At 37.0% G+C, this 12,282-nt stretch overlaps 1 long non-coding RNA gene across 1 annotated transcript in view; it reads right to left on the bottom strand.

The window, feature by feature from the left end:
* The window catches only part of LOC141278824 (uncharacterized), a 93,452-nt gene extending 92,223 nt beyond the window's left edge, over positions 1 to 1,229 (bottom strand). Inside the window, exon 1 of the long non-coding RNA XR_012332174.1 lies at positions 862 to 1,229. This is a non-coding gene — a long non-coding RNA (uncharacterized lncRNA). The remainder of the gene's footprint in view (positions 1 to 861) is intronic.
* Positions 1,230 to 12,282: the final 11,053 nt, after the last annotated feature.

The raw sequence follows: 12,282 nt of genomic DNA on the forward strand, positions 1-12,282 counted from the left end.
AAAGAGTAATCTAGACTGTTGCAGATGTGAAAAGCCAGAAGGAGGATGTGAGAGCCTTCACCAGTGCCTACAGCAAAATGGCTGGCATCTGAATTTGCTTTTTGGGGTCCCCATATAGTTGCGTATCTAGTTTCTTAGTAGGAAGAGGAGGTATCCAAAGTACTGTAATATTTTTCTTATCATTTTATTCATCTCTCTTGTCATCTCTTGTTATGAATTACACACGTCTCTTTTTCCATTAGATATAGAACCCTTGAGGATGAAGACTTTCTTATATCTTTGTATCCCCATAACTTAGCAGGATACTGAACCTACGGCATATGCCAGTAAGCGTTTTTTAAGTGACTAAATGATTATTCAGGAAGCTACTGGGTAGGAAAAAACGTACGACAGATACATTCTTGAGAGGCAGGTAAGGCTTGTATGGAGAGCATTCTAACATATATGGAACAATTAAGCCACAATAAATGACCCACAGAATTGAGTACTGAATCGTATCCTCCAGAGTATAAATAAGTACAAATTTGTAGTAGGAACACATTAAAGTACTGTAGCTCATTTGGGGGTAAGGCATGGTCAAGATAGGATAGGATTCGTTTAAGCCTTTAGAATGGTTAGAATCTGGATGGACTCCTTGCTGGGAAAAAACAAAAATATCCTGAGACAACTTTTAGGTGGATTCTGACATAGACTCCTTAAGGCCTTTGAAGAATCCTGGTTTCTTTCGCCTAAGGTTAAGAGACTCCTTGGTTTAGTGGGGTGGACTGGGCTTTTTCAAGGTCTTTGCTCTACTTATACACAATGTAATAAATCAATGCTGCCGTTGCCTGGTATCTGACAACAAGAGCAGCTTTCAGTTACCTGGATTTGCATTGCTTCGGTTGGTGAGTTTTTCGTCTCCTTCCCCCGGTTCTCTGTTTCTTGTCACCACCACCTTCTGGGTTTCTCTTAGCACCCTTTGGACTATCTATGGGATAAAGTCAGAGTGCTTTCCCCCTGGGGTGCGAGTATAGTCGTGGTAGGAGTTGGGGATGAGGCTGCGGAAGCATTTCCCTTTGCACTTAGGCTTTTCTCTCACAGTAGTTGCTAGTCTCTTCCCAGCCGCCCTGACTTAAAGGGGAAATGGACCATGGTCAAATTACCCCTAACGCCTTCCAAAGCGTTTTCTAGAGCTTTTCTGAATCGCGATGCAACGCGATAAAAGGAGCAGCTGGCCTCGGCCCCGCCCTCTGCTTGAGGACGCCGAGAGCGCGGGGCGGAGCGAGTGGGGAAGGCGTGCAGCTCGGTGCGCATGCTCCCAGGGCTCGGCCAGGGAAAAGCGCTTGAACCTCTCTCCCAGAGACTTCCGGGTGGAAAGAAACGGGCGGAGCCAGCTCCGGAAGCGGAGGGGTGGGCGCCTACTATTTAACCTCCTTCCTTGGAGGAGCGCTTCCGCTCTCGGTTGGTGAAGGGATGAACCTGCGGGAAGACATCTCTGTGCTCATGCTCCTTTTCAGTTTTCTACGCGGCTAGAAATCGACCTGGGAGTATTCTGACACCAATGAGCAGGTGGGGCGATAGCCCCTGCGCTAGCACCTCCATTTACAGAAGTTTTTCCCAGGCCTCCTGAAATTGTTGACGGCTTCTTTTTGCTCCACATCTCTTCTAGCCTCCCTGTTTTTAATCCCTTTGCAGCCGCCCACCCTTCCCCCCACTCCATTATGTATGCTCGGGCTCCCCGTGTGCTTAGATTGGCTGAAGCTGGCAGCACTGAGGATCATGTGGGTCCTGGATCCTACCAGGTACCTTTCCTGAAGCAGCAGGCAACAGGTAAGGTGTAGAGAAAGGCAAGCCTTCTGTAACAGGCGCCTCACTTTCAGCCTGCTCCGCTTCTGAGCGCCTGAGTTAAAACACTGTAGTACCAATTCATAAGTATAACACATGAAGTAGGCAGGGAAAATACTATCCTTATTTTACAGATGATAACTGGTAAAATAATTTGTCGCATTTCACAAGGCCAGTAAGCGTGTGGCGAAGACTTGATTTTACAGTGGCTGTCCACATCATACTTTAAATGGTACAGATTAGATCTAGGATTTTTATTTCCTGGCCCCGTTTACTATGTGAGTCTCCAAATCTCCTGTGTACTTCTTACCGCTTTCTGTCTCTTTTCTTTGTAATCCTGCCTGCCTCACACACCTTTCCTAACTAACCAGAGAAACGTTAATTTACTGAGATATAACTTTTATATTTCTGTTTTGGAATACCTTTTAAAGATAGTCCCATGTATTTTTTCAGGTAGATGCTTCCTATCTTACCATACCCATCTTTTTCAATATACTTAACGAGAGCCTGTTTATCCCACATTGTGTAAAGAAAAGCTGTACTCTTTGAGAGGTGGGGTGGGAATGGATAATTTAAGTAATTATTTGCTCTCATTTGTTAGCAATTTTAGTGGCTGGGGGTGACTTTTAATAAATACTTCTAATTTGCTTTCTGCTTTTTCTAATCTGATGATTTTTGTGGGGCTTAATACCATCCAAATTACACTTTTTCCCTTGTTAGCCTGCATTTTCCCTATTGTCACACTGTTCCTGTATTTTTAAACAAATGCCAAGATCCACTATTTTGTTAACATGTTTGAGGAGATTAGGGTATTCGGTTGATTTAAGTTTCTTTGGAGTACAAATTTGTCATTTGTCATTGTTTTAATCTTGAATTTTACTGCTTTTCAGCTTCTGCTATTGATATCAGTGTTCTTGGAGCTTATTATGTGTCTTTATTTAATGCAGCTGAGTCCTTATAAGCATTAACTCCCTACCAATTTATTAGCCACCGACGACCACCGAAAATGCTAACACTTATGATACTTTTCAATCATTATTTTATTTTGACACAACCGACCATTGTCTTTTTAGAGATATTTCTTCTCTTGGTGTCTGTAACATCATTTTTTCCTGGTTCTTTTTCCAACGATTGTCTTGGAACAGTGCCTGATACATGGTTGGGACCTAGTAAACATTTGTTAAATGCTGAATCTGGTATCATTTTTCCACTCTTCAACCAACCCTCCATAGTCTTCTTTAAAGGTTTTTATTTTTCTAAATACCTTTTAAATGTTTATACACTGTACTTCCCATCCTTTGCTTGTTGCTTTTCTCATGTTTACTTTTTCATTCAAATCCATAGCTTCAACTGCTATCTATATTCTGATTCTCATGACTCCCTAACAGTCTTTAGAGATACAGGTGATTCATATCTCTAAGATGAGCTTTCTCCTGATCATCAGGCCTTTGCATTGCCAATTACTTCTTTTGGACATCTGTCCCTGGGTGGTCTCTGGCATCTGAAATTCCAGGTGTCTGAACTTATCATTTTCCCTACCATCACAGACCCCTTTGAAAAAAAATGCCCTGTCAGTTGCTTATAAACTTTTAGCTTTGGAATTATTTTAGACTCCTTTTTTTTTCCTCTGACTGGTCACTCCCATTGATCATTAGAACTTATTGATTTTCTCTTCTCATTCTCTCTCAAACGGGTTCCCTTTCTTCATTTAACTGCCCTTGACTTAGTTTGGGATTTCTTATTTTTATTCTGAAATTAACCAATAAAATATTACTGGTTTCTCTGTTTCAGCCTCTAACAACTTCTGTCTTATGGCTAATGTAATCTTCCTAAGATATAATTATGTTATTTGTTTAAAAAATTCCTTTTAACACTAAGGTTAAAATCTGAACTCCTTAACATGCTGCATGAGATTCTTCATGATCCCTAACCTGGTCTCTCACTTAACCTGATCCTTCCAGGCACCACACCTCCACCAGCACTTAACCTACATATCAGCAATTCCAACTTTGCATTGTCTATAAATTCATGTTCATTCACCTCCATGCCTTTGTACCTGCTGCTACCTTTGCTGAGTATCTCTCTTTTCTTTCCTTACTTGGCTAATTCCTACTTATTCTTTGAGACTTGGGTAAAGTGAAGTTGTTTTTTGGCTCCACTCTGTCTCAGGTCTTTCTTCTTTGACTCCTAATGACTCAAAGCACCTTGATACTATATTGTTATTATCTGTTAACTTATCTGGCCGCCACATTAAAATGTGAGATTATTGAGGGCAATAACCAAGATCTCAACTGTGTTAGTCTCAGTTTTTAGCTCAGTACCTTAACACGTATGTAAAAGAAATAAACAATAATTCTTGAAAGAAAGTTTAAAAAAATCTTATGAGTTACATATAGCAGAATTAAAAACTCATAATTTGACTTGTGTGAACTTTGCTTAGAGATCAGTAACTGGGGTTTGCAAGGCCCTTCTTTTACTGTTTTATAGAATTGTGCCTTGTTGACCTATGAAGGAAACTAGGAAATTCCATATTTGGGAACTTTGAGCAGCTGCATCCTATAGAACCCTGTTTTAGTAATACTCAGCACTGACATGGTAATAATGATAATCAATAGAGGTTATAGGTGTTTCTTTAGTCATTTCTCTACAGGATTCCCTGGCAAGATAATTTAAAAGTAGCTGTTACCTCTTTCCTATGTACATTCTGCTTTACACCTCTTTGAGGTCAGCAACACTGGACTATACAGAAGTATACACACTTATTTAAGGGTCAGGGAAATTTTGTAGAGTATGATGTAGGAAAAGCGATGTTGGGACTTTATGTAATTTACTTGTTACCTTGAATTACACAAGAGGAGAAGATCTTAGTCTTAGAACTTCAAAAGAAAGGTGCAGATACTCTTTATTCTCAACCTTTCTATTCTAATTACCATTTTCCTCTTACTGTAGGCTGCTTGGTCAGTCCTCCAGTGTGTTGTCTTCATATTTTCCTCAGAAAATTCTTTCCACATTAATTTTCAAACTTCATTGCCTTGACTTTTGTCCAGTTGATCAGGGATTTCTACCCAGGATCTGCAGCCGGAAAGGAATAGGACTCAGCTGCTCTGATTTCATGAGTGGGAGAGATAATGGATAGTCTGATTCCAGATTAGTGACAGCTGCTCCTGATTTTCTTGCAAATTATCTGAGAAGCAAGCAAATCTTATCTCATTAAAGCAAAGCTTTCCCATAAACGACCAGCCTAGTAAGATATGATAAAAACATAGTCCTTTTAATAATGTGACTGCTCCTGGCATTATTGTGCTAAGGAGTATTTCATTGCTTTTTGAGCTTGATTTAAATAACAAATGGTACCCCATGTTAGCATATATTAGTTATCTGTCCTGGTTCTATGTTAGTTATCTAGGCTGGGTGACAGTGGTTCTTAATATATTCTTTGCTAAATTTCTTCTTTGATGGGAAAGCAGTTAGTTTTATCTGCCACAGAAGCATGAGCTGTCCATGGTCTTGTACTCCTGCCTATGTGCTTATGCTGGCAATAATGGTTTTATCTTATTAGCCATTCAGAATTTAGGGAGACCATTTCAGGGAATTCTATATTTAAGTTTAAATAAAATATATATGTGATTGCTATATAAATGTTGATGTCCCTGAAGATGAGTATGTTTCAAAGATCTAGCTATTGCTTTTATGTGAAGAATGCCCTGCTTGCTTTGTACAGTTGTTGTGGCTGCAGAACTTGTCCTTTATCCCACGCCTCCCACCTTCTTTCTCAAAAAATAGACTGACTTTTATTGCTTCATGCCAATCTGATTTCTGCTGTTGGTGCCACAAACTTAATATATCTCAAATTGAACTTACTTCGTTCTTCTCGAATCTTATCTTCTCCTATATTCATTTCTTCTTTCTACCTGACAGTTTGATTTATCATTTATTGTTGGAACTTAACATGTCAGTATAGTCATATGTCCCAAATCAAACTTTAAATTTTTCACTCCACCAACCCTAATGTGCCAGAATCGTCTTCTCCTATATTTTGTATCTTAATTATTAGCAGCACTGTTAGTAATGTAATTGTTTGTTTATTTGTTTGGCTTCCCCCCATTTGAGGCAAGGGTTTTAGCTTATTCATTATTGTACCCTAGCTGCCTCTTTCTGACATGTAATAAAGCATTCAGTATTGCTGAATGAATGACTAAAGGTGTAGTTTAGAATATCACCTATTAATTCTATATTTATTGTTTAATATGCATGACAGTATGACAGGGAGACCAACCATCCTGGTTTATCTGGGAATGTCCTGACTTTAGTACTACAAGTCCTGTGTCCTGGGCAAACTAAGACAGTTTGTCACCCTAACTGTACACAGTAGGCATATAGTTATGAATAAAACAGAAAAGTCCCTTCTCTTACGGAGCTTATTAGTATAAACATTTAAATTTTCTTGTGGTTTTACTTGAGCTCAATATTTCATACAAACTTTTAACCTATTGATGAAAGATTCTTTTGTGATTAATATTGGGAAACTTCAATGAAGATTTTATGAGTACTGGCTTTCTTGAACACATGGGGCTATTGTGTAGGGGTTTTTTTCCCCCATTTTTATATGAATTTCAGTATTTTGCAATTCATTTTATGTTTCTTTAAATAGATTCAGTTAGAATCTCTGCCATGTTCTGATGACAGCTGCCTCAGAACTAGCCTGAGCTTAGCTTTCTTAGTTTTCATATCTATCTCACATTACCTAAATTAACATAAATTTTAAAAAATATACCTTTAATTGTGAGATGAAATACTGATGCAGAAAATTGCATAAAATTTAAATAACTTAAAAAGTGAATACTCAAGTAAAGAAATATAACATTGCAAAATTGTCTTTTCCAACCATAACCCTTTCCCTCTCCCCTACAGGTAAGGACTATTCTAATTTTTATGGCAATTAATTCCTTGCTTTTCTTTATGGATTATTAAACCATATTGATGAAATGACCCCTTTAACATAATGAAATGTCTCTCTTATTCCTGGTATTCTTTGTTCTAAAATCTGCTTTGTCTGATTTTAATTTAGTCACTCCGGCTTTCTTTGATACGTGGATGCGTGGTATATCTTCTTTCATCCTTTTATTTTTAACCTCTGTGTCTTTATGTTTTAAGAGTGTTTCCTATAGACACCATAAAGTTGGGTCTTGCTTTTTTATCTAATCTGACAATCTCTTTTAGTTGGGGCATTTAGAACTTTTCCATTTAATTTCACTATCAATATTGTTGTGTTTAAATTTAATCTCTTGCTATTTGTTATGTATTTATCTCATCTGTTCTTTGTTTTTCTCTTCTTTCGCTGACATAGTTGAATGATTTGAGTTTTTACAAAAATGGTTCTGTTTTTATCTCCACTATTGGTTTACTAGCTGTACCTCTTTCTTTTATTACTTAGTGGTTGCTCTAGGGTTTACAATATACATCTCTAACTTATCACAATCTACCTTCAAATAATATTGTACCACTTCATGTGTAGTATATGAGCCATACAACAGTGTGCTTCTGTTTTCCCCATCTCATTCTTTGTGCTATTGTGGCCATATATTTTATTTCTACATATGCTGTAATGCCACAATGAATTGAAATTATTTTTGATTAAAACAGTCAATTTTTTTTTAAAGTGATTAAGAATTGAGAAAAAAATGTCTTTTATTAACCCATATAAAATTAGTTGTTAATCCCATTCAGTATACTTTTCATTTCAGAAGTTTGATTTGGGTCTTTTTTATATCTTTATCTCCTCATCATGTTCATCTTTCTTCTACCTTATTGAACATATGAAGAATATTTATAATAGATATTTAATGTTTTTTGTGCTAATTCCATCTTCTCATTCCTAAATGTGTTTGTTTTCATTGACTTTTCTCCAGTTTCTAGGACATATTTTCCTGCTGCTTGGTAGAACATTCTCTGGTTGTTTTCACTATTCACTGTATATAATCTGTGGCTTGGTTTCTGTGTGCTTATATGTGTGTTTTGATTGAAATCTGTATCTTGTTCTTTGGTTGCTTACCCTGATTTGGAACATTTCAACTGCTGTCCTGGGTTTCTCAAAACTTGGCTTCCTTTTAAGGATTTCTGTTATGGTCCTTGTGTTGTTTTCTTTGTTTGTTTTTGCTTTGGGGTAGCAAATTCAAACCATCAGTCACTAAATTAACACCCAGAGTTTTAACATCATTCATGAAGCTTTTTCTAATCACCTCAGTGTGGTTGAGAACTTCTCTTTTTGACCCTCTGGGCATTTTTTAGCACTTCAGATATTTTTCCATGTTTAAAATTATTTTAGTACTTTTCTTAATGCTTCAGTAGGTTGTTGCTTTTTAAGGGTAAGGTCTGCATTTGACTCACCTCTTTTGTGCTTTAATACCCAACACAAATAAATGACTTTTGATTCCAGTTGCATTTTAATACATGAAGGACTCAAAAGAAACATTGTTTCTGGTTTTAAAAATATATTATTAGTCCAGGTTAGCAAGCTTTTAAACTGTACTAATTATCACCATAAATCTGCATAGTGTACATTGTCCTTAGTTGTACAAGATTCTCACAAGTTTTGAGTCCTCACTTTCATTCTTTTATTACCTGTTGAATATAGCTGCTCTATTTTCTGTCATTTTTTCTTTAGTATCTATGCTGATTAAACTATGCTCATTTTCTTGCTATATTTCTTGAAAATTTTTATCAATCTTTCAGCAGACTAAATCTGTCTACTAAGTTTTCTTACTGAGTATGTCTCTGCTTGTATCTTGGATTTATAAACCTTTGTTTGGGGTCAGGCAATCAAGAAATATTTACCGAGTGCCAACTATGTACCAAAGCGAGGAAACATATTAATTACTTGCCGTAAGCTCACTCTAAATTATTTCTATCTAGGCTCTGCCTATAAATTCATATATGCTATTCTCTATAATTAATATGTTTTTCCAATATATAAAACTATGATCTTCTGAGGATGAAAATATTTCATCAGTTAAATAGAACTTCAATTTTCATCTCAACCAAATATGCTTAGAAGAAAAAAGACTTGTTTTATTTTCTTTAGATATTTTTTCTGGTGTTAGTAAGTCCAGTTTTGTAGGTTCTTATATTTAATGTATATTAATACAAATTATGCTCTTACATAAAATTTTTGAAATGCAAAAACTTCTGTGGCTAGACATTAGTTCTAATAATACAGTCTCAGCAGTTGAGGTTACCAAATGATTTTATACATTTTGAGTGCTTTTTCTCTGAAATTATCAGAATCCTATCTTATCTGCCGGTGATATGATTTTACTTTCATAGGTGGCTATGCACCATTCCTTTCTTTGGCTGCCAGAGAAAGTACTTTTACTGTTGCCTCTAACACTGAGAAAGCTGTTCAGGTCACTATAATGTTTCAGAGGTGCAGGTAAATTTATAATAGTTATTGTAATTGTCTGAGTTAATAAAAATCATGCTTTCTTCCTCTAATAGACTAACATGTCCTCTAATAGACTAACATGTCATTTGTCATATTTTATTTTCCCTTCATATCTTCTTTTACCTTTCAATCTATATTTTGCAATTAGAATAAGAGAAAAACAAATGTGTTCACTGTCGGTTGTCTGGTTGGGTGTTTGTCATTAATCCACATATTCTATAAGACATAAAACATTGTTACATGCCTCATAGACCTTGAGGTTCCTGAATGGGAGAATAGGACTACTGAATTGATTAAGGCCCATGAAAGTTGTGCAGATGGTCAAAATATGTAGAATAAGGATGGCAACAGAGTGAAGGAATTGGTTTGTGTGCCATATTCTAAAGCTATAGCTATTGCCATTGTCTTCTATTTCTCAAGAGTCTGTGACCAGAATATCTTCACTCTTCAGAAACAGTGGTTGTAACTCCAGTCTTTATAACCGTTAATATCGAGTTTTCCCTTTTCACGTAAATTTTGTACTCATTCATAATGACTCCTACTTGACCCTAGCACACCTTTATCTCCCCTGTTGGAGACCCAGATCAAGTCATTGATGCCTTAATTTTTACATTAGATTTTCTCAGTTATTAATGGCAATGATTCTACCAGGTAGGGGTTTTTGGTTGCAAGCAATAAAATGGATTTTTAAAACAGATACTAGGTTTATCATAGATTTATAGGTAAGGTACTTGGGTGGCTCATAGACTTGAAGGAAGAATTGAGCAGTCAGGACTTAAAGAAAGGACTAAGATAGTCCCAGGTATTTCGGTAGTAAGAACTTCTGCATCATTCAATGGGAAACTGCCATTAGATAACTTAATTCTATAACTTCTTCCACTTTTTATGTGTGACAACACTCACGATTAAAATCCCCAGTAGGGAAAATCTGATTGGTCCAGTTTTATTATGGACCCACACCTATGATTCCTGGGCCAGGGGTTCCTGTGTTTAGAAGCTCCTTTAAAAATCACAAAATATAGGGGAGGTTTGATTGTCCCAAGGGTGGCAAATATGCTGTTATGAGCAGATAATAGAAGGGATGCTGGACAGATAAAAACAATAGATTTCCGTTATTTTTCACCCCTTGACTGCCTAGTTCTCTCTCATGCACACAACATACACAAACTTCTTCCCATATATATAATTTTAAAAGTGCAATTATTTTATGTATAATTTTCCTTCCCAGAAGGAGCCAAATTGGTATCTAGCTACTGCATTCAAAGCTGGTATTACAGTGTCACTGCTAAATGAATCCTGGATCTCTAGATTTAGGCTATTTCTTGTTCTTGAATATTCCTGTTTCATTATTCTGCAACTTATAGATTCGATGGTAAATATAACATGAGCTATTATAAAGAACTGGTTAGGATTGTGGAGCTAGACTGGAGCTAGCACTAGACTACCTAGATTCAAAATCCATCTCTGCTGCTTACTAGCTGTGAGTTTTAATCTTAACCACTTAATCTCTTTGGGTCTTAGTTTCCTCATCTATTAAGTAGGGGTAATAACTTGGTAGGCTTTTTCTAAGGATTAAATATATTAATAAGCATTTAGAATAGTGCCTTATTATGGTTGGCACTCAATAAATTTTAACCATTATTAGTGTTGCCATTTTATAATAGAAAGGGGAAAAAAATAGAGGGAAAATGAAGGTGTTGTATGAAGCAAGGAAATACAGGTGGGGACCTGTTCTGTTTCTGTAACTGATCACGAGGCTACAGGTAGCTTAAGATTTTTCCGTTACTCATTCCATGTTCCCCATGTCTTCAACAAGAACTTTATCCAGTAGAGTTCTAAGCTTAGTGGGATCACCAGACTCTTCAGATCTAAGGCGTCTCAGCTCTTGGTTCTTAGGCTTGCTTTTTAACCTTTAAATAAACTTGCTCTTAGAATTTTCACTGGCTTACTTAGTAGGCTCTGCAGGGTGTTCCCTATGTTCCATCCCACCACACTCCTCTTGGCTCTCATTAGTCCTGTTTTTCTGTCCGGGTCAGGGTTAATCACCCCAGCTAGTACACAAACCTTATTTCGTTTTCTGCTTGGTAGCATAAAGAACCTGGAATGGCCAGTTGGTGGTTCAACTTCCAATTCAGGGAAACATGTCTTGCTTCTCCATGGCATCTTAAAACTTTCAGAAAAGTAGAGCCTAAAGCACAAAAAGCAAAACAGTAAATAGTGGGGACATTAGACTTAATCGTTAGAAGTGTCACTCCTGCCTACACTCCATGGTTCCCAGACCAGACCAGCATATTATGGGTATATGGGCTCGCTAGTTCTACCAGTATTTCCCTCATTAAGCCTGATCTGTAACTCCGGTATGCCAAGAGGGAAATGTAATAAAAAAACATAATAGGTAGATTTCAAATTTGTTAAATGTGACACGTATCAAGATGTTGGAGTGTTATTTTATTTTATTTTAAAATTTATTTATTTATTTATTTTTGGCTGCGTTGCGTCTTCGTTTCTGTGCGAGGGCTTTCTCTAGTTGTGGCAAGCGGGGGCCACTCATCGCGGTGCGCGGGCCTCTCACTGTCGCGGCCTCTCTTGTTGCAGGGCGCAGGCTCCAGACGCGCAGGCTCAGTAATTGTGGCTCACGGGCCTAGTTGCTTCGCGGCATGTGGGATCTTCCCAGACCGGGGCTCGAACCTGTGTCCCCTGCATTGGCAGGCAGATTCTCAACCACTGCGCCACCAGGGAAGCCCTGGAGTGTTATTTTATATTAATACTGATTTTAGTCAGTTCCTGTAAAATAATATAAAGTGCAATTTAGATAAAATTTTATTTTATTCCAAATTGGGTACATTTCTTGGATTTCAAGAATAAGAAATTAGGAAGTGTGCTTTTTTGTATAATAGATGATCTAAGAAAAAGAGTTCTGGTATTCTCTACTTTTCTTCTTAAAATTATAAACAAGTGCCAGGAGATGATTGATTTCCTTTGTTTAAAAAAATGACTTATTACTTATTTACATAGTT

The sequence above is a fragment of the Tursiops truncatus genome, chromosome 5 (assembly GCF_011762595.2).
Source record: "Tursiops truncatus isolate mTurTru1 chromosome 5, mTurTru1.mat.Y, whole genome shotgun sequence".
Classification (NCBI taxonomy): domain Eukaryota; kingdom Metazoa; phylum Chordata; class Mammalia; order Artiodactyla; family Delphinidae; genus Tursiops; species Tursiops truncatus.